This window comes from Atractosteus spatula, chromosome 14 (genome assembly GCF_055471065.1).
Source record: "Atractosteus spatula isolate fAtrSpa1 chromosome 14, fAtrSpa1.hap1, whole genome shotgun sequence".
NCBI classification, from domain to species: domain Eukaryota; kingdom Metazoa; phylum Chordata; class Actinopteri; order Semionotiformes; family Lepisosteidae; genus Atractosteus; species Atractosteus spatula.
Window position 1 is genome coordinate 29,037,285 of NC_142719.1, and position 26,352 is coordinate 29,063,636.

Consider the following 26,352-nt stretch of genomic DNA (forward strand, 5'->3'; position numbering starts at 1 on the left):
ACTATGCTCATTGAGACCACCATCCAACACAACATTTCCGATAGTAGAATACTTGTTCCAACATAGAATTTTTCCTTTCTTGGTACGTTCTCCTTAGTATGGTGTGCTTGCTTAACCATTGTTGACAAATATTTTCTATCAGTGAAGTATATTTTGCACTCAAGTGAGTGGAATATTACATTAGTTCTTTGAAGCAGATCTGAACCCTAACCCTAACCAGTGCAAACCCAAAGCTAGGGTTAAGGTTAGGATTCCAGCAAAGGGTAGGTACTTTTTGATGGCATGGCTGTGTTTTAGGACAGAAATGATATTTAGGAAAAGCGTTATTTTAATGATATCTTCAAAAAAAATTTCTTCCATATATTAGTACTCTGCATTGCTCAAAAAGGAAATTTGACAAAATTGCCCTGAAGGTAAAAGTTTGAAAGAACTGTTATTACATCTCACTATCTTACCGTTGGCTTTGAACGCACATGCATATTTACACAGAAATACCAAATTTAGGGGGGGTTTCGACTCTATCCCCAGTTAAGCCTGTAACTATGCTCATTGAGACCACCATCCAACACAACATTTCCGATAGTAGAATACTTGTTCCAACATAGAATTTTTCCTTTCTTGGTACATTCTCCTTAGTATGGTGTGCTTGCTTAACCATTTTTGACAAATATTTTCTATCAGTGAAGTATATTTTGCACTCAAGTGAGTGGAATATTACATTAGTTCTTTGAAGGAGATCTGAACCCTAACCCTAACCAGTGCAAACCCAAAGCTAGGGTTAGGGTTAGGATTCCAGCAAAAGGTAGGTACTTTTTGATGGCATGGCTGTGTTTTAGGACAGAAATGATATTTAGGAAAAGCGTTATTTTAATGATATCTTCAAAAAAATTTTCTTCCATATATTGGTACTCTGCATTGCTCAAAAAGGAAATTTGACAAAATTGCCCTGAAGGTAAAAGTTTGAAAAAACTGTTAGTACATCTCACTATCTTACCGTTGGCTTTGAACGCACATGCATATTTACACAGAAATACCAAATTTAGGGGGGGTTTCGACTCTAACCCCAGTTAAGCCTGTAACTATGCTCATTGAGACCACCATCCAACACAACATTTCCGATAGTAGAATACTTGTTCCAACATAGAATTTTTCCTTTCTTGGTACGTTCTCCTTAGTATGGTGTGCTTGCTTAACCATTGTTGACAAATATTTTCTATCAGTGAAGTATATTTTGCACTCAAGTGAGTGGAATATTACATTAGTTCTTTGAAGCAGATCTGAACCCTAACCCTAACCAGTGCAAACCCAAAGCTAGGGTTAAGGTTAGGATTCCAGCAAAGGGTAGGTACTTTTTGATGGCATGGCTGTGTTTTAGGACAGAAATGATATTTAGGAAAAGCGTTATTTTAATGATATCTTCAAAAAAAATTTCTTCCATATATTAGTACTCTGCATTGCTCAAAAAGGAAATTTGACAAAATTGCCCTGAAGGTAAAAGTTTGAAAGAACTGTTATTACATCTCACTATCTTACCGTTGGCTTTGAACGCACATGCATATTTACACAGAAATACCAAATTTAGGGGGGGTTTCGACTCTATCCCCAGTTAAGCCTGTAACTATGCTCATTGAGACCACCATCCAACACAACATTTCCGATAGTAGAATACTTGTTCCAACATAGAATTTTTCCTTTCTTGGTACATTCTCCTTAGTATGGTGTGCTTGCTTAACCATTTTTGACAAATATTTTCTATCAGTGAAGTATATTTTGCACTCAAGTGAGTGGAATATTACATTAGTTCTTGAAGGAGATCTGAACCCTAACCCTAACCAGTGCAAACCCAAAGCTAGGGTTAGGGTTAGGATTCCAGCAAAAGGTAGGTACTTTTTGATGGCATGGCTGTGTTTTAGGACAGAAATGATATTTAGGAAAACCGTTATTTTAATGATATCTTCAAAAAAATTTTCTTCCATATATTGGTACTCTGCATGGCTCAAAAAGGAAATTTGACAAAATTGCCCTGAAGGTAAAAGTTTGAAAAAACTGTTAGTACATCTCACTATCTTACCGTTGGCTTTGAACGCACATGCATATTTACACAGAAATACCAAATTTAGGGGGGGTTTAGACTCTAACCCCAGTTAAGCCTGAAACTATGCTCATTGAGACCACCATCCAACACAACATTTCCGATAGTAGAATACTTGTTCCAACATAGAATTTCTCCTTTCTTGGTACGTTCTCCTTAGTATGGTGTGCTTGCTTAACCATTTTTGACAAATATTTTCTATCAGTGAAGTATATGTTGCACTCAAGTGAGTGGAATATTACATTAGTTCTTTGAAGGAGAACTGAACCCTAACCCTAACCAGTGCAAACCCAAATCTAGGGTTAGGGTTAGGATTCCAGCAACACGTGGGTACTTTTTGATGGCATGGCTGTGTTTTAGGACAGAAATGATATTTAGGAAAAGCGTTATTTTATTGATATCTTCAAAAAAAATGTCTTCCATATATTGCTACTCTGCATAGCTCAAAAAGGAAATTTGACAAAATTGCCCTGAAGGCAAAAGTTTGAAAAAACTGTTATTACATCTCAGTATCTTACCGTTGGCTTTGAACACACATGCATATTTACACAGAAATACCAAATTTAGGGGGTTTTCGACTCTAACCACAGTTACTCCTGAAACTATGCTCATTGAGACCACCATCCAACACAACATTTCCGATAGTAGAATACTTGTTCCAACATAGAATTTTTCCTTTCTTGGTACGTTCTCCTTAGTATGGTGTGCTTGCTTAACCATTTTTGACAAATATTGTCTATCACTGAAGTATATTTTGCACTCAAGTGAGTGGAATATTCCATTAGTTCTTTGAAGGAGATCTGAACCCTAACCCTAACCAGTGCAAACCCAAAGCTAGGGTTAGGGTTAGGATTCCAGCAAAAGGTAGGTACTTTTTGATGGCATGGCTGTGTTTTAGGACAGAAATGATATTTAGGAAAAGCGTTATTTTAATGATATCTTCAAAAAAATTTTCTTCCATATATTGGTACTCTGCATTGCTCAAAAAGGAAATTTGACAAAATTGCCCTGAAGGTAAAAGTTTGAAAAAACTGTTAGTACATCTCACTATCTTACCGTTGGCTTTGAACGCACATGCATATTTACACAGAAATACCAAATTTAGGGGGGGTTTCGACTCTTACCCCAGTTAAGCCTGTAACTTTGCTCATTGAGACCACCATCCAACACAACATTTCCGATAGTAGAATACTTGTTCCAACATAGAATTTTTCCTTTCTTGGTACGTTCTCCTTAGTATGGTGTGCTTGCTTAACCATTGTTGACAAATATTTTCTATCAGTGAAGTATATTTTGCACTCAAGTGAGTGGAATATTACATTAGTTCTTTGAAGGAGATCTGAACCCTAACCCTAACCAGTGCAAACCCAAAGCTAGGGTTAAGGTTAGGATTCCAGCAAAAGGTAGGTACTTTTTGATGGCATGGCTGTGTTTTAGGACAGAAATGATATTTAGGAAAAGCGTTATTTTAATGATATCTTCAAAAAAAATTTCTTCCATATATTAGTACTCTGCATTGCTCAAAAAGGAAATTTGACAAAATTGCCCTGAAGGTAAAAGTTTGAAAAAACTGTTATTACATCTCACTATCTTACCGTTGGCTTTGAACGCACATGCATATTTACACAGAAATACCAAATTTAGGGGGGGTTTCGACTCTATCCCCAGTTAAGCCTGTAACTATGCTCATTGAGACCACCATCCAACACAACATTTCCGATAGTAGAATACTTGTTCCAACATAGAATTTTTCCTTTCTTGGTACGTTCTCCTTAGTATGGTGTGCTTGCTTAACCATTTTTGACAAATATTTTCTATCAGTGAAGTATATGTTGCACTCAAGTGAGTGGAATATTACATTAGTTCTTTGAAGGAGAACTGAACCCTAACCCTAACCAGTGCAAACCCAAAGCTAGGGTTAGGGTTAGGATTCCAGCAACACGTAGGTACTTTTTGATGGCATGGCTGTTTTTTAGGACAGAAATGATATTTAGGAAAAGCGTTATTTTATTGATATCTTCAAAAAAAATGTCTTCCATATATTGCTACTCTGCATAGCTCAAAAAGGAAATTTGACAAAATTGCCCTGAAGGCAAAAGTTTGAAACAACTGTTATTACATCTCACTATCTTACCGTTGGCTTTGAACACACATGCATATTTACACAGAAATACCAAATTTAGGGGGGGTTTCGACTCTAACCCCAGTTAAGCCTGAAACTATGCTCATTGAGACCACCATCCAACACAACATTTCCGATAGTAGAATACTTGTTCCAACATAGAATTTTTCCTTTCTTGGTACATTCTCCTTAGTATGGTGTGCTTGCTTAACCTTTTTTGACAAATATTTTCTATCAGTGAAGTATATTTTGCACTCAAGTGAGTGGAATATTACATTAGTTCTTTGAAGGAGATCTGAACCCTAACCCTAACCAGTGCAAACCCAAAGCTAGGGTTAGGGTTAGGATTCCAGCAAAAGGTAGGTACTTTTTGATGGCATGGCTGTGTTTTAGGACAGAAATGATATTTAGGAAAAACGTTATTTTAATGATATCTTCAAAAAAAATTTCTTCCATATATTAATACTCTGCATTGCTCAAAAAGGAAATTTGACAAAATTGCCCTGAAGGTAAAAGTTTGAAAAAACTGTTATTACATCTCACTATCTTACCGTTGGCTTTGAACGCACAGGCATATTTACACAGAAATACCAAATTTAGGGGGGGTTTCGACTCTAACCCCAGTTAAGCCTGTAACTATGCTCATTGAGACCACCATCCAACACAACATTTCCGATAGTAGAATACTTGTTCCAACATAGAATTTTTCCTTTCTTGGTACGTTCTCCTTAGTATGGTGTGCTTGCTTAACCATTTTTGACAAATATTTTCTATCAGTGAAGTATATTTTGCACTCAAGTGAGTGGAATATTACATTAGTTCTTTGAAGGAGATCTGAACCCTAACCCTAACCAGTGCAAACCCCAAGCTAGGGTTAGGGTTAGGATTCCAGCAAAAGGTAGGTACTTTTTGATGGCATGGCTGTGTTTTAGGACAGAAATGATATTTAGGAAAAACGTTAATTTAATGATATCTTCAAAAAAAATTTCTTCCATATATTAGTACTCTGCATTGCTCAAAAAGGAAATTTGACAAAATTGCCCTGAAGGTAAAAGTTTGAAAAAACTGTTATTACATCTCACTATCTTACCGTTGGCTTTGAACGCACAGGCATATTTACACAGAAATACCAAATTTAGGGGGGGTTTCGACTCTAATCCCAGTTAAGCCTGTAACTATGCTCATTGAGACCACCATCCAACACAACATTTCCCATAGTAGAATACTTATTCCAACATTGAATTTTTCCTTTCTTGGTACGTTCTCCTTAGTATGGTGTGCTTGCTTAACCATTTTTGTCAAATATTTTCTATCAGTGAAGTATATTTTGCACTCAAGTGAGTGGAATATTACATTAGTTCTTTGAAGGAGATCTGAACCCTAACCCTAACCAGTGCAAACCCAAAGCTAGGGTTAGGGTTAGGATTCCAGCAAAAGGTAGGTACTTTTTGATGGCATGGCTGTGTTTTAGGACAGAAATGATATTTAGGAAAAGCGTTATTTTAATGATATCTTCAAAAAAATTTTCTTCCATATATTGGTACTCTGCATGGTTCAAAAAGGAAATTTGACAAAATTGCCCTGAAGGTAAAAGTTTGAAAAAACTGTTAGTACATCTCACTATCTTACCATTGGCTTTGAACGCACATGCATATTTACACAGAAATACCAAATTTAGGGGGGGTTTCGACTCTAACCCCAGTTAAGCCTGAAACTATGCTCATTGAGACCACCATCCAACACAACATTTCCGATAGTAGAATTCTTGTTCCAACATAGAATTTTTCCTTTCTTGGTACGTTCTCCTTAGTATGGTGTGCTTGCTTAACCATTTTTGACAAATATTTTCTATCAGTGAAGTATATTTTGCACTCAAGTGAGTGGAATATTACATTAGTTCTTTGAAGGAGATCTGAACCCTAACCCTAACCAGTGCAAACCCAAAGCTAGGGTTAAGGTTAGGATTCCAGCAAAAGGTAGGTACTTTTTGATGGCATGGCTGTGTTTTAGGACAGAAATGATATTTAGGAAAAGCGTTATTTTAATGATATCTTCAAAAAAATTTTCTTCCATATATTGGTACTCTGCATGGTTCAAAAAGGAAATTTGACAAAATTGCCCTGAAGGTAAAAGTTTGAAAAAACTGTTAGTACATCTCACTATCTTACCATTGGCTTTGAACGCACATGCATATTTACACAGAAATACCAAATTTAGGGGGGGTTTCGACTCTAACCCCAGTTAAGCCTGGAACTATGCTCATTGAGACCACCATCCAACACAACATTTCCGATAGTAGAATTCTTGTTCCAACATAGAATTTTTCCTTTCTTGGTACGTTCTCCTTAGTATGGTGTGCTTGCTTAACCATTTTTGACAAATATTTTCTATCAGTGAAGTATATTTTGCACTCAAGTGAGTGGAATATTACATTAGTTCTTTGAAGGAGATCTGAACCCTAACCCTAACCAGTGCAAACCCAAAGCTAGGGTTAGGGTTAGGATTCCAGCAAAAGGTAGGTACTTTTTGATGGCATGGCTGTGTTTTAGGACAGAAATGATATTTAGGAAAAGCGTTATTTTAATGATATCTTCAAAAAAATTTTCTTCCATATATTGGTACTCTGCATTGCTCAAAAAGGAAATTTGACAAAATTGCCCTGAAGGTAAAAGTTTGAAAAAACTGTTATTACATCTCACTATCTTACCGTTGGCTTTGAACGCACAGGCATATTTACACAGAAATACCAAATTTAGGGGGGGTTTCGACTCTAACCCCAGTTAAGCCTGTAACTATGCTCATTGAGACCACCATCCAACACAACATTTCCCATAGTAGAATACTTATTCCAACATAGAATTTTTCCTTTCTTGGTACGTTCTCCTTAGTATGGTGTGCTTGCTTAACCATTTTTGACAAATATTTTCTATCAGTGAAGTATATTTTGCACTCAAGTGAGTGGAATATTACATTAGTTCTTTGAAGGAGATCTGAACCCTAACCCTAACCAGTGCAAACCCAAAGCTAGGGTTAGGGTTAGGATTCCAGCAAAAGGTAGGTACTTTTTGATGGCATGGCTGTGTTTTAGGACAGAAATGATATTTAGGAAAAGCGTTATTTTAATGATATCTTCAAAAAAATTTTCTTCCATATATTGGTACTCTGCATGGCTCAAAAAGGAAATTTGACAAAATTGCCCTGAAGGTAAAAGTTTGAAAAAACTGTTAGTACATCTCACTATCTTACCGTTGGCTTTGAACGCACATGCATATTTACACAGAAATACCAAATTTAGGGGGGGTTTCGACTCTAACCCCAGTTAAGCCTGTAACTATGCTCATTGAGACCACCATCCAACACAACATTTCCGATAGTAGAATTCTTGTTCCAACATAGAATTTTTCCTTTCTTGGTACGTTCTCCTTAGTATGGTGTGCTTGCTTAACCATATTTGACAAATATTTTCTATCAGTGAAGTATATTTTGCACTGAAGTGAGTGGAATATTACATTAGTTCTTTGAAGGAGATCTGAACCCTAACCCTAACCAGTGCAAACCCAAAGCTAGGGTTAGGGTTAGGATTCCAGCAAAAGGTAGGTACTTTTTGATGGCATGGCTGTGTTTTAGGACAGAAATGATATTTAGGAAAAGCGTTATTTTAATGATATCTTCAAAAACATTTTCTTCCATATATTGGTACTCTGCATGGCTCAAAAAGGAAATTTGACAAAATTGCCCTGAAGTTAAAAGTTTGAAAAAACTGTTAGTACATCTCACTATCTTACCGTTGGCTTTGAACGCACATGCATATTTACACAGAAATACCAAATTTAGGGGGGGTTTCGACTCTAACCCCAGTTAAGCCTGAAACTATGCTCATTGAGACCACCATCCAACACAACATTTCCGATAGCAGAATACTTGTTCCAACATAGAATTTTTCCTTTCTTGGTACGTTCTCCTTAGTATGGTGTGCTTGCTTAACCATTTTTGACAAATATTTTCTATCAGTGAAGTATATTTTGCACTCAAGTGAGTGGAATATTACATTAGTTCTTTGAAGGAGATCTGAACCCTAACCCTAACCAGTGCAAACCCAAAGCTAGGGTTAAGGTTAGGATTCCAGCAAAAGGTAGGTACTTTTTGATGGCATGGCTGTGTTTTAGGACAGAAATGATATTTAGGAAAAGCGTTATTTTAATGATATCTTCAAAAAAATTTTCTTCCATATATTGGTACTCTGCATGGTTCAAAAAGGAAATTTGACAAAATTGCCCTGAAGGTAAAAGTTTGAAAAAACTGTTAGTACATCTCACTATCTTACCATTGGCTTTGAACGCACATGCATATTTACACAGAAATACCAAATTTAGGGGGGGTTTCGACTCTAACCCCAGTTAAGCCTGTAACTATGCTCATTGAGACCACCATCCAACACAACATTTCCGATAGTAGAATTCTTGTTCCAACATAGAATTTTTCCTTTCTTGGTACGTTCTCCTTAGTATGGTGTGCTTGCTTAACCATTTTTGACAAATATTTTCTATCAGTGAAGTATATTTTGCACTCAAGTGAGTGGAATATTACATTAGTTCTTTGAAGGAGATCTGAACCCTAACCCTAACCAGTGCAAACCCAAAGCTAGGGTTAGGGTTAGGATTCCAGCAAAAGGTAGGTACTTTTTGATGGCATGGCTGTGTTTTAGGACAGAAATGATATTTAGGAAAAACGTTAATTTAATGATATCTTCAAAAAAAATTTCTTCCATATATTAGTACTCTGCATTGCTCAAAAAGGAAATTTGACAAAATTGCCCTGAAGGTAAAAGTTTGAAAAAACTGTTATTACATCTCACTATCTTACCGTTGGCTTTGAACGCACAGGCATATTTACACAGAAATACCAAATTTAGGGGGGGTTTCGACTCTAACCCCAGTTAAGCCTGTAACTATGCTCATTGAGACCACCATCCAACACAACATTTCCCATAGTAGAATACTTATTCCAACATAGAATTTTTCCTTTCTTGGTACGTTCTCCTTAGTATGGTGTGCTTGCTTAACCATTTTTGTCAAATATTTTCTATCAGTGAAGTATATTTTGCACTCAAGTGAGTGGAATATTACATTAGTTCTTTGAAGGAGATCTGAACCCTAACCCTAACCAGTGCAAACCCAAAGCTAGGGTTAGGGTTAGGATTCCAGCAAAAGGTAGGTACTTTTTGATGGCATGGCTGTGTTTTAGGACAGAAATGATATTTAGGAAAAGCGTTATTTTAATGATATCTTCAAAAAAAATTTCATCCATATATTGGTACTCTGCATTGCTCAAAAAGGAAATTTGACAAAATTGCCCTGAAGGTAAAAGTTTGAAAAAACTGTTATTACATCTCACTATCTTACCGTTGGCTTTGAACGCACAGGCATATTTACACAGAAATACCAAATTTAGGGGGGGTTTCGACTCTAACCCCAGTTAAGCCTGTAACTATGCTCATTGAGACCACCATCCAACACAACATTTCCCATAGTAGAATACTTATTCCAACATAGAATTTTTCCTTTCTTGGTACGTTCTCCTTAGTATGGTGTGCTTGCTTAACCATTTTTGACAAATATTTTCTATCAGTGAAGTATATTTTGCACTCAAGTGAGTGGAATATTACATTAGTTCTTTGAAGGAGATCTGAACCCTAACCCTAACCAGTGCAAACCCAAAGCTAGGGTTAGGGTTCGGATTCCAGCAAAAGGTAGGTACTTTTTGATGGCATGGCTGTGTTTTAGGACAGAAATGATATTTAGGAAAAGCGTTATTTTAATGATATCTTCAAAAAAATTTTCTTCCATATATTGGTACTCTGCATGGCTCAAAAAGGAAATTTGACAAAATTGCCCTGAAGGTAAAAGTTTGAAAAAACTGTTAGTACATCTCACTATCTTACCGTTGGCTTTGAACGCACATGCATATTTACACAGAAATACCAAATTTAGGGGGGGTTTCGACTCTAACCCCAGTTAAGCCTGAAACTATGCTCATTGAGACCACCATCCAACACAACATTTCCGATAGTAGAATACTTGTTCCAACATAGAATTTTTCCTTTCTTGGTACGTTCTCCTTAGTATGGTGTGCTTGCTTAACCATTTTTGCCAAATATTTTCTATCAGTGAAGTATATTTTGCACTCAAGTGAGTGGAATATTACATTAGTTCTTTGAAGGAGAACTGAACCCTAGTCCTAACCAGTGCAAACCCAAAGCTAGGGTTAGGGTTAGGATTCCAGCAAAAGGTAGGTATTTTGTGATGGCATGGCTGTGTTTTAGGACAGAAATGATATTTAGGAAAAGCGTTATTTTAATGATATCTTCAAAAAAATTTTCTTCCATATATTGGTACTCTGCATGGTTCAAAAAGGAAATTTGACAAAATTGCCCTGAAGGTAAAAGTTTGAAAAAACTGTTAGTACATCTCACTATCTTACCATTGGCTTTGAACGCACATGCATATTTACACAGAAATACCAAATTTAGGGGGGGTTTCGACTCTAACCCCAGTTAAGCCTGTAACTATGCTCATTGAGACCACCATCCAACACAACATTTCCGATAGTAGAATTCTTGTTCCAACATAGAATTTTTCCTTTCTTGGTACGTTCTCCTTAGTATGGTGTGCTTGCTTAACCATTTTTGACAAATATTTTCTATCAGTGAAGTATATTTTGCACTCAAGTGAGTGGAATATTACATTAGTTCTTTGAAGGAGATCTGAACCCTAACCCTAACCAGTGCAAACCCAAAGCTAGGGTTAGGGTTAGGATTCCAGCAAAAGGTAGGTACTTTTTGATGGCATGGCTGTGTTTTAGGACAGAAATGATATTTAGGAAAAACGTTAATTTAATGATATCTTCAAAAAAAATTTCTTCCATATATTAGTACTCTGCATTGCTCAAAAAGGAAATTTGACAAAATTGCCCTGAAGGTAAAAGTTTGAAAAAACTGTTATTACATCTCACTATCTTACCGTTGGCTTTGAACGCACAGGCATATTTACACAGAAATACCAAATTTAGGGGGGGTTTCGACTCTAACCCCAGTTAAGCCTGTAACTATGCTCATTGAGACCACCATCCAACACAACATTTCCCATAGTAGAATACTTATTCCAACATAGAATTTTTCCTTTCTTGGTACGTTCTCCTTAGTATGGTGTGCTTGCTTAACCATTTTTGTCAAATATTTTCTATCAGTGAAGTATATTTTGCACTCAAGTGAGTGGAATATTACATTAGTTCTTTGAAGGAGATCTGAACCCTAACCCTAACCAGTGCAAACCCAAAGCTAGGGTTAGGGTTAGGATTCCAGCAAAAGGTAGGTACTTTTTGATGGCATGGCTGTGTTTTAGGACAGAAATGATATTTAGGAAAAGCGTTATTTTAATGATATCTTCAAAAAAAATTTCATCCATATATTGGTACTCTGCATTGCTCAAAAAGGAAATTTGACAAAATTGCCCTGAAGGTAAAAGTTTGAAAAAACTGTTATTACATCTCACTATCTTACCGTTGGCTTTGAACGCACAGGCATATTTACACAGAAATACCAAATTTAGGGGGGGTTTCGACTCTAACCCCAGTTAAGCCTGTAACTATGCTCATTGAGACCACCATCCAACACAACATTTCCCATAGTAGAATACTTATTCCAACATAGAATTTTTCCTTTCTTGGTACGTTCTCCTTAGTATGGTGTGCTTGCTTAACCATTTTTGACAAATATTTTCTATCAGTGAAGTATATTTTGCACTCAAGTGAGTGGAATATTACATTAGTTCTTTGAAGGAGATCTGAACCCTAACCCTAACCAGTGCAAACCCAAAGCTAGGGTTAGGGTTCGGATTCCAGCAAAAGGTAGGTACTTTTTGATGGCATGGCTGTGTTTTAGGACAGAAATGATATTTAGGAAAAGCGTTATTTTAATGATATCTTCAAAAAAATTTTCTTCCATATATTGGTACTCTGCATGGCTCAAAAAGGAAATTTGACAAAATTGCCCTGAAGGTAAAAGTTTGAAAAAACTGTTAGTACATCTCACTATCTTACCGTTGGCTTTGAACGCACATGCATATTTACACAGAAATACCAAATTTAGGGGGGGTTTCGACTCTAACCCCAGTTAAGCCTGAAACTATGCTCATTAAGACCACCATCCAACACAACATTTCCGATAGTAGAATACTTGTTCCAACATAGAATTTTTCCTTTCTTGGTACGTTCTCCTTAGTATGGTGTGCTTGCTTAACCATTTTTGCCAAATATTTTCTATCAGTGAAGTATATTTTGCACTCAAGTGAGTGGAATATTACATTAGTTCTTTGAAGGAGAACTGAACCCTAGTCCTAACCAGTGCAAACCCAAAGCTAGGGTTAGGGTTAGGATTCCAGCAAAAGGTAGGTATTTTGTGATGGCATGGCTGTGTTTTAGGACAGAAATGATATTTAGGAAAAGCGTTATTTTATTGATATCTTCAAAAAAAATGTCTTCCATATATTGCTACTCTGCATAGCTCAAAAAGGAAATTTGACAAAATTGCCCTGAAGGCAAAAGTTTGAAAAAACTGTTATTACATCTCACTATCTTACCGTTGGCTTTGAACACACATGCATATTTACACAGAAATACCAAATTTAGGGGGGGTTTCGACTCTAACCCCAGTTAAGCCTGAAACTATGCTCATTGAGACCACCATCCAACACAACATTTCCGATAGTAGAATACTTGTTCCAACATAGAATTTTTCCTTTCTTGGTACATTCTCCTTAGTATGGTGTGCTTGCTTAACCTTTTTTGACAAATATTTTCTATCAGTGAAGTATATTTTGCACTCAAGTGAGTGGAATATTACATTAGTTCTTTGAAGGAGATCTGAACCCTAACCCTAACCAGTGCAAACCCCAAGCTAGGGTTAGGGTTAGGATTCCAGCAAAAGGTAGGTACTTTTTGATGGCATGGCTGTGTTTTAGGACAGAAATGATATTTAGGAAAAACGTTAATTTAATGATATCTTCAAAAAAAATTTCTTCCATATATTAGTACTCTGCATTGCTCAAAAAGGAAATTTGACAAAATTGCCCTGAAGGTAAAAGTTTGAAAAAACTGTTATTACATCTCACTATCTTACCGTTGGCTTTGAACGCACAGGCATATTTACACAGAAATACCAAATTTAGGGGGGGTTTCGACTCTAACCCCAGTTAAGCCTGTAACTATGCTCATTGAGACCACCATCCAACACAACATTTCCCATAGTAGAATACTTATTCCAACATAGAATTTTTCCTTTCTTGGTACGTTCTCCTTAGTATGGTGTGCTTGCTTAACCATTTTTGTCAAATATTTTCTATCAGTGAAGTATATTTTGCACTCAAGTGAGTGGAATATTACATTAGTTCTTTGAAGGAGATCTGAACCCTAACCCTAACCAGTGCAAACCCAAAGCTAGGGTTAGGGTTAGGATTCCAGCAAAAGGTAGGTACTTTTTGATGGCATGGCTGTGTTTTAGGACAGAAATGATATTTAGGAAAAGCGTTATTTTAATGATATCTTCAAAAAAAATTTCATCCATATATTGGTACTCTGCATTGCTCAAAAAGGAAATTTGACAAAATTGCCCTGAAGGTAAAAGTTTGAAAAAACTGTTATTACATCTCACTATCTTACCGTTGGCTTTGAACGCACAGGCATATTTACACAGAAATACCAAATTTAGGGGGGGTTTCGACTCTAACCCCAGTTAAGCCTGTAACTATGCTCATTGAGACCACCATCCAACACAACATTTCCCATAGTAGAATACTTATTCCAACATAGAATTTTTCCTTTCTTGGTACGTTCTCCTTAGTATGGTGTGCTTGCTTAACCATTTTTGACAAATATTTTCTATCAGTGAAGTATATTTTGCACTCAAGTGAGTGGAATATTACATTAGTTCTTTGAAGGAGATCTGAACCCTAACCCTAACCAGTGCAAACCCAAAGCTAGGGTTAGGGTTAGGATTCCAGCAAAAGGTAGGTACTTTTTGATGGCATGGCTGTGTTTTAGGACAGAAATGATATTTAGGAAAAGCGTTATTTTAATGATATCTTCAAAAAAATTTTCTTCCATATATTGGTACTCTGCATGGCTCAAAAAGGAAATTTGACAAAATTGCCCTGAAGGTAAAAGTTTGAAAAAACTGTTAGTACATCTCACTATCTTACCGTTGGCTTTGAACGCACATGCATATTTACACAGAAATACCAAATTTAGGGGGGGTTTCGACTCTAAACCCAGTTAAGCCTGTAACTATGCTCATTGAGACCACCATCCAACACAACATTTCCGATAGTAGAATTCTTGTTCCAACATAGAATTTTTCCTTTCTTGGTACGTTCTCCTTAGTATGGTGTGCTTGCTTAACCATATTTGACAAATATTTTCTATCAGTGAAGTATATTTTGCACTGAAGTGAGTGGAATATTACATTAGTTCTTTGAAGGAGATCTGAACCCTAACCCTAACCAGTGCAAACCCAAAGCTAGGGTTAGGGTTAGGATTCCAGCAAAAGGTAGGTACTTTTTGATGGCATGGCTGTGTTTTAGGACAGAAATGATATTTAGGAAAAGCGTTATTTTAATGATATCTTCAAAAACATTTTCTTCCATATATTGGTACTCTGCATGGCTCAAAAAGGAAATTTGACAAAATTGCCCTGAAGTTAAAAGTTTGAAAAAACTGTTAGTACATCTCACTATCTTACCGTTGGCTTTGAACGCACATGCATATTTACACAGAAATACCAAATTTAGGGGGGGTTTCGACTCTAACCCCAGTTAAGCCTGAAACTATGCTCATTGAGACCACCATCCAACACAACATTTCCGATAGTAGAATACTTGTTCCAACATAGAATTTTTCCTTTCTTGGTACGTTCTCCTTAGTATGGTGTGCTTGCTTAACCATTTTTGACAAATATTTTCTATCAGTGAAGTATATTTTGCACTCAAGTGAGTGGAATATTACATTAGTTCTTTGAAGGAGATCTGAACCCTAACCCTAACCAGTGCAAACCCAAAGCTAGGGTTAAGGTTAGGATTCCAGCAAAAGGTAGGTACTTTTTGATGGCATGGCTGTGTTTTAGGACAGAAATGATATTTAGGAAAAGCGTTATTTTAATGATATCTTCAAAAAAATTTTCTTCCATATATTGGTACTCTGCATGGCTCAAAAAGGAAATTTGACAAAATTGCCCTGAAGGTAAAAGTTTGAAAAAACTGTTAGTACATCTCACTATCTTACCATTGGCTTTGAACGCACATGCATATTTACACAGAAATACCAAATTTAGGGGGGGTTTCGACTCTAACCCCAGTTAAGCCTGTAACTATGCTCATTGAGACCACCATCCAACACAACATTTCCGATAGTAGAATTCTTGTTCCAACATAGAATTTTTCCTTTCTTGGTACGTTCTCCTTAGTATGGTGTGCTTGCTTAACCATTTTTGACAAATATTTTCTATCAGTGAAGTATATTTTGCACTCAAGTGAGTGGAATATTACATTAGTTCTTTGAAGGAGATCTGAACCCTAACCCTAACCAGTGCAAACCAAAGCTAGGGTTAGGGTTAGGATTCCAGCAAAAGGTAGGTACTTATTGATGGCATGGCTGTGTTTTAGGACAGAAATGATATTTAGGAAAAGCGTTATTTTAATGATATCTTCAAAAAAATTTTCTTCCATATATTGGTACTCTGCATTGCTCAAAAAGGAAATTTGACAAAATTGCCCTGAAGGTAAAAGTTTGAAAAAACTGTTATTACATCTCACTATCTTACCGTTGGCTTTAAACACACATGCATATTTACACAGAAATACCAAATTTAGGGGGGGTTTCGACTCTAACCCCAGTTAAGCCTGTAACTATGCTCATTGAGACCACCATCCAACACAACATTTCCGATAGTAGAATTCTTGTTCCAACATAGAATTTTTCCTTTCTTGGTACGTTCTCCTTAGTATGGTGTGCTTGCTTAACCATATTTGACAAATATTTTCTATCAGTGAAGTATATTTTGCACTCAAGTGAGTGGAATATTACATTAGTTCTTTGAAGGAGATCTGAACCCTAACCCTAACCAGTGCAAACCCAAAGCTAGGGTTAGGGTTAGGATTCCAGCAAAAGGTAGGTACTTTTTGATGGCATGGCTGTGTTTTAGGACAGAAATGATATTTAGGAAAAGCGTTATTTTAATGATATCTTCAAAAAAATTTTCTTCCATATATTGGTACTCTGCATGGCTCAAAAAGGAAATTTGACAAAATTGCCCTGAAGGTAAAAGTTTGAAAAAACTGTTAGTACATCTCACTATCTTACCGTTGGCTTTGAACGCACATGCATATTTACACAGAAATACCAAATTTAGGGGGGGTTTCGACTCTAAACCCAGTTAAGCCTGTAACTATGCTCATTGAGACCACCATCCAACACAACATTTCCGATAGTAGAATTCTTGTTCCAACATAGAATTTTTCCTTTCTTGGTACGTTCTCCTTAGTATGGTGTGCTTGCTTAACCATATTTGACAAATATTTTCTATCAGTGAAGTATATTTTGCACTGAAGTGAGTGGAATATTACATTAGTTCTTTGAAGGAGAAATGAACCCTAACCCTAACCAGTGCAAACCCAAAGCTAGGGTTAGGGTTAGGATTCCAGCAAAAGGTAGGTACTTTTTGATGGCATGGCTGTGTTTTAGGACAGAAATGATATTTAGGAAAAGCGTTATTTTAATGATATCTTCAAAAACATTTTCTTCCATATATTGGTACTCTGCATGGCTCAAAAAGGAAATTTGACAAAATTGCCCTGAAGTTAAAAGTTTGAAAAAACTGTTAGTACATCTCACTATCTTACCGTTGGCTTTGAACGCACATGCATATTTACACAGAAATACCAAATTTAGGGGGGGTTTCGACTCTAACCCCAGTTAAGCCTGAAACTATGCTCATTGAGACCACCATCCAACACAACATTTCCGATAGTAGAATACTTGTTCCAACATAGAATTTTTCCTTTCTTGGTACGTTCTCCTTAGTATGGTGTGCTTGCTTAACCATTTTTGCCAAATATTTTCTATCAGTGAAGTATATTTTGCACTCAAGTGAGTAGAATATTACACTAGTTCTTTGAAAGAGATCTGAACCCTAACCCTAACCAGTGCAAACCCAAAGCTAGGGTTAGGGTTAGGATTCCAGCAAAAGGTAGGTACTTTTTGATGGCATGGCTGTGTTTTAGGACAGAAATGATATTTAGGAAAAACGTTATTTTAATGATATCTTCAAAAGAAATTTCTTCCATATATTAGTACTCTGCATTGCTCAAAAAGGAAATTTGACAAAATTGCCCTGAAGGTAAAAGTTTGAAAAAACTGTTATTACATCTCACTATCTTACCGTTGGCTTTGAACGCACATGCATATTTACACAGAAATACCAAATTTAGGGGGGGTTTCGACTCTAACCCCAGTTAAGCCTGTAACTATGCTCATTGAGACCACCATCCAACACAACATTTCCCATAGTAGAATACTTATTCCAACATAGAATTTTTCCTTTCTTGGTACGTTCTCCTTAGTATGGTGTGCTTGCTTAACCATTTTTGACAAATATTTTCTATCAGTGAAGTATATTTTGCACTCAAGTGAGTGGAATATTACATTAGTTCTTTGAAGGAGATCTGAAACCTAGTCCTAACCAGTGCAAACCCAAAGCTAGGGTTAGGGTTAGGATTCCAGCAAAAGGTCGGTACTTTGTGATGGCATGGCTGTGTTTTAGGACAGAAATGATATTTAGGAAAAGCGTTATTTTAATGATATCTTCAAAAAAATTTTCTTCCATATATTGGTACTCTGCATTGCTCAAAAAGGAAATTTGACAAAATTGCCCTGAAGGTAAAAGTTTGAAAAAACTGTTATTACATCTCACTATCTTACCGTTGGCTTTGAACGCACATGCATATTTACACAGAAATACCAAATTTAGGGGGGGTTTCGAGTCTAACCCCAGTTAAGCCTGAAACTATGCTCATTGAGACCACCATCCAACACAACATTTCCGATAGTAGAATACTTGTTCCAACATAGAATTTTTCCTTTCTTGGTACGTTCTCCTTAGTATGGTGTGCTTGCTTAACCATTTTTGACAAATATTTTCTATCAGTGAACTATATTTTGCACTCAAGTAAGTGGAATATTACATTAGTTCTTTGAAGGAGATCTGAACCCTAACCCTAACCAGTGCAAACCCAAAGCTAGGGTTAGGGTTAGGATTCCAGCAAAAGGTAGGTAGTTTTTGATGGCATGGCTGTGTTTTAGGACAGAAATGATATTTAGGAAAAGCGTTATTTTAATGATATCTTCAAAAAAAATTTCATCCATATATTAGTACTCTGCATTGCTCAAAAAGGAAATTTGACAAAATTGCCCTGAAGGTAAAAGTTTGAAAAAACTCACTATCTTACCGTTGGCTTTGAACGCACATGCATATTTACACAGAAATACCAAATTTAGGGGGGGTTTCGACTCTAACCCCAGTTAAGCCTGAAACTATGCTCATTGAGACCACCATCCAACACAACATTTCCGATAGTAGAATACTTGTTCCAGCATAGAATTTTTCCTTTCTTGGTACGTTCTCCTTAGTATGGTGTGCTTGCTTAACCATTTTTGACAAATATTTTCTATCAGTGAAGTATATTTTGCACTCAAGTAAGTGGAATATTACATTAGTTCTTTGAAGGAGATCTGAACCCTAACCCTAACCAGTGCAAACCCAAAGCTAGGGTTAGGGTTAGGATTCCAGCAAAAGGTAGGTACTTTTTGATGGCATGGCTGTGTTTTAGGACAGAAATGATATTTAGGAAAAGCGTTATTTTAATGATATCTTCAAAAAAATTTTCTTCCATATATTGGTACTCTGCATTGCTCAAAAAGGAAATTTGACAAAATTGCCCTGAAGGTAAAAGTTTGAAAAAACTGTTAGTACATCTCACTATCTTACCGTTGGCTTTGAACGCACATGCATATTTACACAGAAATACCAAATTTAGGGGGGGTTTCGACTCTAACCCCAGTTAAGCCTGTAACTATGCTCATTGAGACCACCATCCAACACAACATTTCCGATAGTAGAATACTTGTTCCAACATAGAATTTTTCCTTTCTTGGTACGTTCTCCTTAGTATGGTGTGCTTGCTTAACCATTGTTGACAAATATTTTCTATCAGTGAAGTATATTTTGCACTCAAGTGAGTGGAATATTACATTAGTTCTTTGAAGGAGATCTGAACCCTAACCCTAACCAGTGCAAACCCAAAGCTAGGGTTAGGGTTAGGATTCCAGCAAAAGGTAGGTACTTTTTGATGGCATGGCTGTGTTTTAGGACAGAAATGATATTTAGGAAAAGCGTTATTTTAATGATATCTTCAAAAAAATTTTCTTCCATATATTGGTACTCTGCATGGCTCAAAAAGGAAATTTGACAAAATTGCCCTGAAGGTAAAAGTTTGAAAAAACTGTTAGTACATCTCACTATCTTACCGTTGGCTTTGAACGCACATGCATATTTACACAGAAATACCAAATTTAGGGGGGGTTTCGACTCTAACCCCAGTTAAGCCTGAAACTATGCTCATTGAGACCACCATCCAACACAACATTTCCGATAGTAGAATACTTGTTCCAACATAGAATTTTTCCTTTCTTGGTACGTTCTCCTTAGTATGGTGTGCTTGCTTAACCATTTTTGACAAATATTTTCTATCAGTGAAGTATATGTTGCACTCAAGTAAGTGGAATATTACATTAGTTCTTTGAAGGAGAACTGAACCCTAACCCTAACCAGTGCAAACCCAAAGCTAGGGTTAGGGTTAGGATTCCAGGAACACGTCGGTACTTTTTGATGGCATGGCTGTGTTTTAGGACAGAAATGATATTTAGGAAAAGCGTTATTTTATTGATATCTTCAAAAAAAATGTCTTCCATATATTGCTACTCTGCATAGCTCAAAAAGGAAATTTGACAAAATTGCCCTGAAGGCAAAAGTTTGAAAAAACTGTTATTACATCTCACTATCTTACCGTTGGCTTTGAACACACATGCATATTTACACAGAAATACCAAATTTAGGGGGGGTTTCGACTCTAACCCCAGTTAAGCCTGAAACTATGCTCATTGAGACCACCATCGAACACAACATTTCCGATAGTAGAATACTTGTTCCAACATAGAATTTTTCCTTTCTTGGTACGTTCTCCTTAGTATGGTGTGCTTGCTTAACCATTTTTGACAAATATTGTCTATCACTGAAGTATATTTTGCACTCAAGTGAGTGGAATATTCCATTAGTTCTTTGAAGGAGATCTGAACCCTAACCCTAACCAGTGCAAACCCAAAGCTAGGGTTAGGGTTAGGATTCCAGCAAAAGGTAGGTACTTTTTGATGGCATGGCTGTGTTTTAGGACAGAAATGATATTTAGGAAAAGCGTTATTTTAATGATATCTTCAAAAAAATTTTCTTCCATATATTGGTACTCTGCATTGCTCAAAAAGGAAATTTGACAAAATTGCCCTGAAGGTAAAAGTTTGAAAAAACTGTTAGTACATCTCACTATCTTACCGTTGGCTTTGAACGCACATGCATATTTACACAGAAATACCAAATTTAGGGGGGGTTTCGACTCTAACCCCAGTTAAGCCTGTAACTATGCTCATTGAGACCACCATCCAACACAACATTTCCGATAGTAGAATACTTGTTCCAACATAGAATTTTTCCTTTCTTGGTACGTTCTCCTTAGTATGGTGTGCTTACTTAACCATTGTTGACAAATATTTTCTATCAGTGAAGTATATTTTGCACTCAAGTGAGTAGAATATTACATTAGTTCTTTGAAGGAGATCTGAACCCTAACCCTAACCAGTGCAAACCCAAAGCTAGGGTTAAGGTTAGGATTCCAGCAAAAGGTAGGTACTTTTTGATGGCATGGCTGTGTTTTAGGACAGAAATGATATTTAGGAAAAACGTTATTTTAATGATATCTTCAAAAGAAATTTCTTCCATATATTAGTACTCTGCATTGCTCAAAAAGGAAATTTGACAAAATTGCCCTGAAGGTAAAAGTTTGAAAAAACTGTTATTACATCTCACTATCTTACCGTTGGCTTTGAACGCACATGCATATTTACACAGAAATACCAAATTTAGGGGGGGTTTCGACTCTAACCCCAGTTAAGCCTGTAACTATGCTCATTGAGACCACCATCCAACACAACATTTCCCATAGTAGAATACTTATTCCAACATAGAATTTTTCCTTTCTTGGTACGTTCTCCTTAGTATGGTGTGCTTGCTTAACCATTTTTGACAAATATTTTCTATCAGTGAAGTATATTTTGCACTCAAGTGAGTGGAATATTACATTAGTTCTTTGAAGGAGATCTGAAACCTAGTCCTAACCAGTGCAAACCCAAAGCTAGGGTTAGGGTTAGGATTCCAGCAAAAGGTCGGTACTTTGTGATGGCATGGCTGTGTTTTAGGACAGAAATGATATTTAGGAAAAGCGTTATTTTAATGATATCTTCAAAAAAATTTTCTTCCATATATTGGTACTCTGCATTGCTCAAAAAGGAAATTTGACAAAATTGCCCTGAAGGTAAAAGTTTGAAAAAACTGTTATTACATCTCACTATCTTACCGTTGGCTTTGAACGCACATGCATATTTACACAGAAATACCAAATTTAGGGGGGGTTTCGAGTCTAACCCCAGTTAAGCCTGAAACTATGCTCATTGAGACCACCATCCAACACAACATTTCCGATAGTAGAATACTTGTTCCAACATAGAATTTTTCCTTTCTTGGTACGTTCTCCTTAGTATGGTGTGCTTGCTTAACCATTTTTGACAAATATTTTCTATCAGTGAAGTATATTTTGCACTCAAGTAAGTGGAATATTACATTAGTTCTTTGAAGGAGATCTGAACCCTAACCCTAACCAGTGCAAACCCAAAGCTAGGGTTAGGGTTAGGATTCCAGCAAAAGGTAGGTAGTTTTTGATGGCATGGCTGTGTTTTAGGACAGAAATGATATTTAGGAAAAGCGTTATTTTAATGATATCTTCAAAAAAAATTTCATCCATATATTAGTACTCTGCATTGCTCAAAAAGGAAATTTGACAAAATTGCCCTGAAGGTAAAAGTTTGAAAAAACTCACTATCTTACCGTTGGCTTTGAACGCACATGCATATTTACACAGAAATACCAAATTTAGGGGGGGTTTCGACTCTAACCCCAGTTAAGCCTGAAACTATGCTCATTGAGACCACCATCCAACACAACATTTCTGATAGTAGAATACTTGTTCCAACATAGAATTTTTCCTTTCTTGGTACGTTCTCCTTAGTATGGTGTGCTTGCTTAACCATTTTTGACAAATATTTTCTATCAGTGAAGTATATTTTGCACTCAAGTAAGTGGAATATTACATTAGTTCTTTGAAGGAGATCTGAACCCTAACCCTAACCAGTGCAAACCCAAAGCTAGGGTTAGGGTTAGGATTCCAGCAAAAGGTAGGTACTTTTTGATGGCATGGCTGTGTTTTAGGACAGAAATGATATTTAGGAAAAGCGTTATTTTAATGATATCTTCAAAAAAATTTTCTTCCATATATTGGTACTCTGCATTGCTCAAAAAGGAAATTTGACAAAATTGCCCTGAAGGTAAAAGTTTGAAAAAACTGTTAGTACATCTCACTATCTTACCGTTGGCTTTGAACGCACATGCATATTTACACAGAAATACCAAATTTAGGGGGGGTTTCGACTCTAACCCCAGTTAAGCCTGTAACTATGCTCATTGAGACCACCATCCAACACAACATTTCCGATAGTAGAATACTTGTTCCAACATAGAATTTTTCCTTTCTTGGTACGTTCTCCTTAGTATGGTGTGCTTGCTTAACCATTGTTGACAAATATTTTCTATCAGTGAAGTATATTTTGCACTCAAGTGAGTGGAATATTACATTAGTTCTTTGAAGGAGATCTGAACCCTAACCCTAACCAGTGCAAACCCAAAGCTAGGGTTAGGGTTAGGATTCCAGCAAAAGGTAGGTACTTTTTGATGGCATGGCTGTGTTTTAGGACAGAAATGATATTTAGGAAAAGCGTTATTTTAATGATATCTTCAAAAAAATTTTCTTCCATATATTGGTACTCTGCATGGCTCAAAAAGGAAATTTGACAAAATTGCCCTGAAGGTAAAAGTTTGAAAAAACTGTTAGTACATCTCACTATCTTACCGTTGGCTTTGAACGCACATGCATATTTACACAGAAATACCAAATTTAGGGGGGGTTTCGACTCTAACCCCAGTTAAGCCTGAAACTATGCTCATTGAGACCACCATCCAACACAACATTTCCGATAGTAGAATACTTGTTCCAACATAGAATTTTTCCTTTCTTGGTACGTTCTCCTTAGTATGGTGTGCTTGCTTAACCATTTTTGACAAATATTTTCTATCAGTGAAGTATATGTTGCACTCAAGTGAGTGGAATATTACATTAGTTCTTTGAAGGAGAACTGAACCCTAACCCTAACCAGTGCAAACCCAAAGCTAGGGTTAGGGTTAGGATTCCAGCAACACGTAGGTACTTTTTGATGGCATGGCTGTGTTTTAGGACAGAAATGATATTTAGGAAAAGCGTTATTTTATTGATATCTTCAAAAAAAATTTCTTCCATATATTGCTACTCTGCATTGCTCAAAAAGGAAATTTGACAAAATTGCCCTGAAGGCAAAAGTTTGAAAAAACTGTTATTACATCTCAGTATCTTACCGTTGGCTTTGAACACACATGCATATTTACACAGAAATACCACATTTAGGGGGTTTTCGACTCTAACCCCAGTTACTCCTGAAACTATGCTCATTGAGACCACCATCCAACACAACATTTCCGATAGTAGAATACTTGTTCCAACATAGAATTTTTCCTTTCTTGGTACGTTCTCCTTAGTATGGTGTGCTTGCTTAACCATTTTTGACAAATATTTTCTATCAGTGAAGTATATTTTGCACTCAAGTGAGTGGAATATTACATTAGTTCTTTGAAGGAGATCTGAACCCTAACCCTAACCAGTGCAAACCCAAAGCTAGGGTTAGGGTTAGGATTCCAGCAAAAGGTAGGTACTTTTTGATGGCATGGCTGTGTTTTAGGACAGAAATGATATTTAGGAAAAGCGTTATTTTATTGATATCTTCAAAAAAAATGTCTTCCATATATTGCTACTCTGCATAGCTCAAAAAGGAAATTTGACAAAATTGCCCTGAAGGCAAAAGTTTGAAAAAACTGTTATTACATCTCACTATCTTACCGTTGGCTTTGAACACACATGCATATTTACACAAAAATACCAAATTTAGGGGGGGTTTCGACTCTAACCCCAGTTAAGCCTGAAACTATGCTCATTGAGACCACCATCGAACACAACATTTCCGATAGTAGAATACTTGTTCCAACATAGAATTTTTCCTTTCTTGGTACGTTCTCCTTAGTATGGTGTGCTTGCTTAACCATTTTTGACAAATATTTTCTATCAGTGAAGTATATGTTGCACTCAAGTGAGTGGAATATTACATTAGTTCTTTGAAGGAGATCTGAACCCTAACCCTAACCAGTGCAAACCCAAAGCTAGGGTTAGGGTTAGGATTCCAGCAAAACGTAGGTACTTTTTGATGGCATGGCTGTGTTTTAGGACAGAAATGATATTTAGGAAAAGCGTTATTTTAATGATATCTTCAAAAAAAATTTCTTCCATATATTGCTACTCTGCATTGCTCAAAAAGGAAATTTGACAAAATTGCCCTGAAGGCAAAAGTTTGAAATAACTGTTATTACATCTCAGTATCTTACCGTTGGCTTTGAACACACATGCATATTTACACAGAAATACCAAATTTAGGGGGTTTTCGACTCTAACCCCAGTTACTCCTGAAACTATGCTCATTGAGACCACCATCCAACACAACATTTCCGATAGTAGAATACTTGTTCCAACATAGAATTTTTCCTTTCTTGGTACGTTCTCCTTAGTATGGTGTGCTTGCTTAACCATTTCTGACAAATATTTTCTATCAGTGAAGTATATTTTGCACTCAAGTAAGTGGAATATTACATTAGTTCTTTGAAGGAGATCTGAACCCTAACCCTAACCAGTGCAAACCCAAAGCTAGGGTTAGGGTTAGGATTCCAGCAAAAGGTAGGTACTTTTTGATGGCATGGCTGTGTTTTAGGACAGAAATGATATTTAGGAAAAGCGTTATTTTAATGATATCTTCAAAAAACAAATTCTTCCATATACTGGTACTCTGCATTGCTCAAAAAGGAACTTTGACAAAATTGCCCTGAAGGCAAAAGTTTGAAAAAACTGTTATTACATCTCACTATCTTACCGTTGGCTTTGAACACACATGCATATTTACACAGAAATACCAAATTTAGGGGGGGTTTCGACTCTAACCCCAGTTAAGCCTGAAACTATGCTCATTGAGACCACCATCCAACACAACATTTCCGATAGTAGAATACTTGTTCCAACATAGAATTTTTCCTTTCTTGGTACGTTCTCCTTAGTATGGTGTGCTTGCTTAACCATTTTTGACAAATATTTTCTATCAGTGAAGTATATTTTGCACTCAAGTGAGTGGAATATTACATTAGTTCTTTGAAGGAGATCTGAACCCTAACCCTAACCAGTGCAAACCCAAAGCTAGGTTTAGGGTTTGGATTCCAGCAAAAGGTAGGTACTTTTTGATGGTATGTCTGTGTTTTAGGACAGAAATGATATTTAGGAAAAGCGTTATTTTAATGATATCTTCAAAAAACAAATTCTTCCATATATTGGTACTCTGCATTGCTCAAAAAGGAACTTTGACAAAATTGCCCTGAAGGCAAAAGTTTGAAAAAACTGTTATTTCATCTCACTATCTTGCCGTTGGCTTTGAACACACATGCATATTTACACAGAAATACCAAATTTAGGGG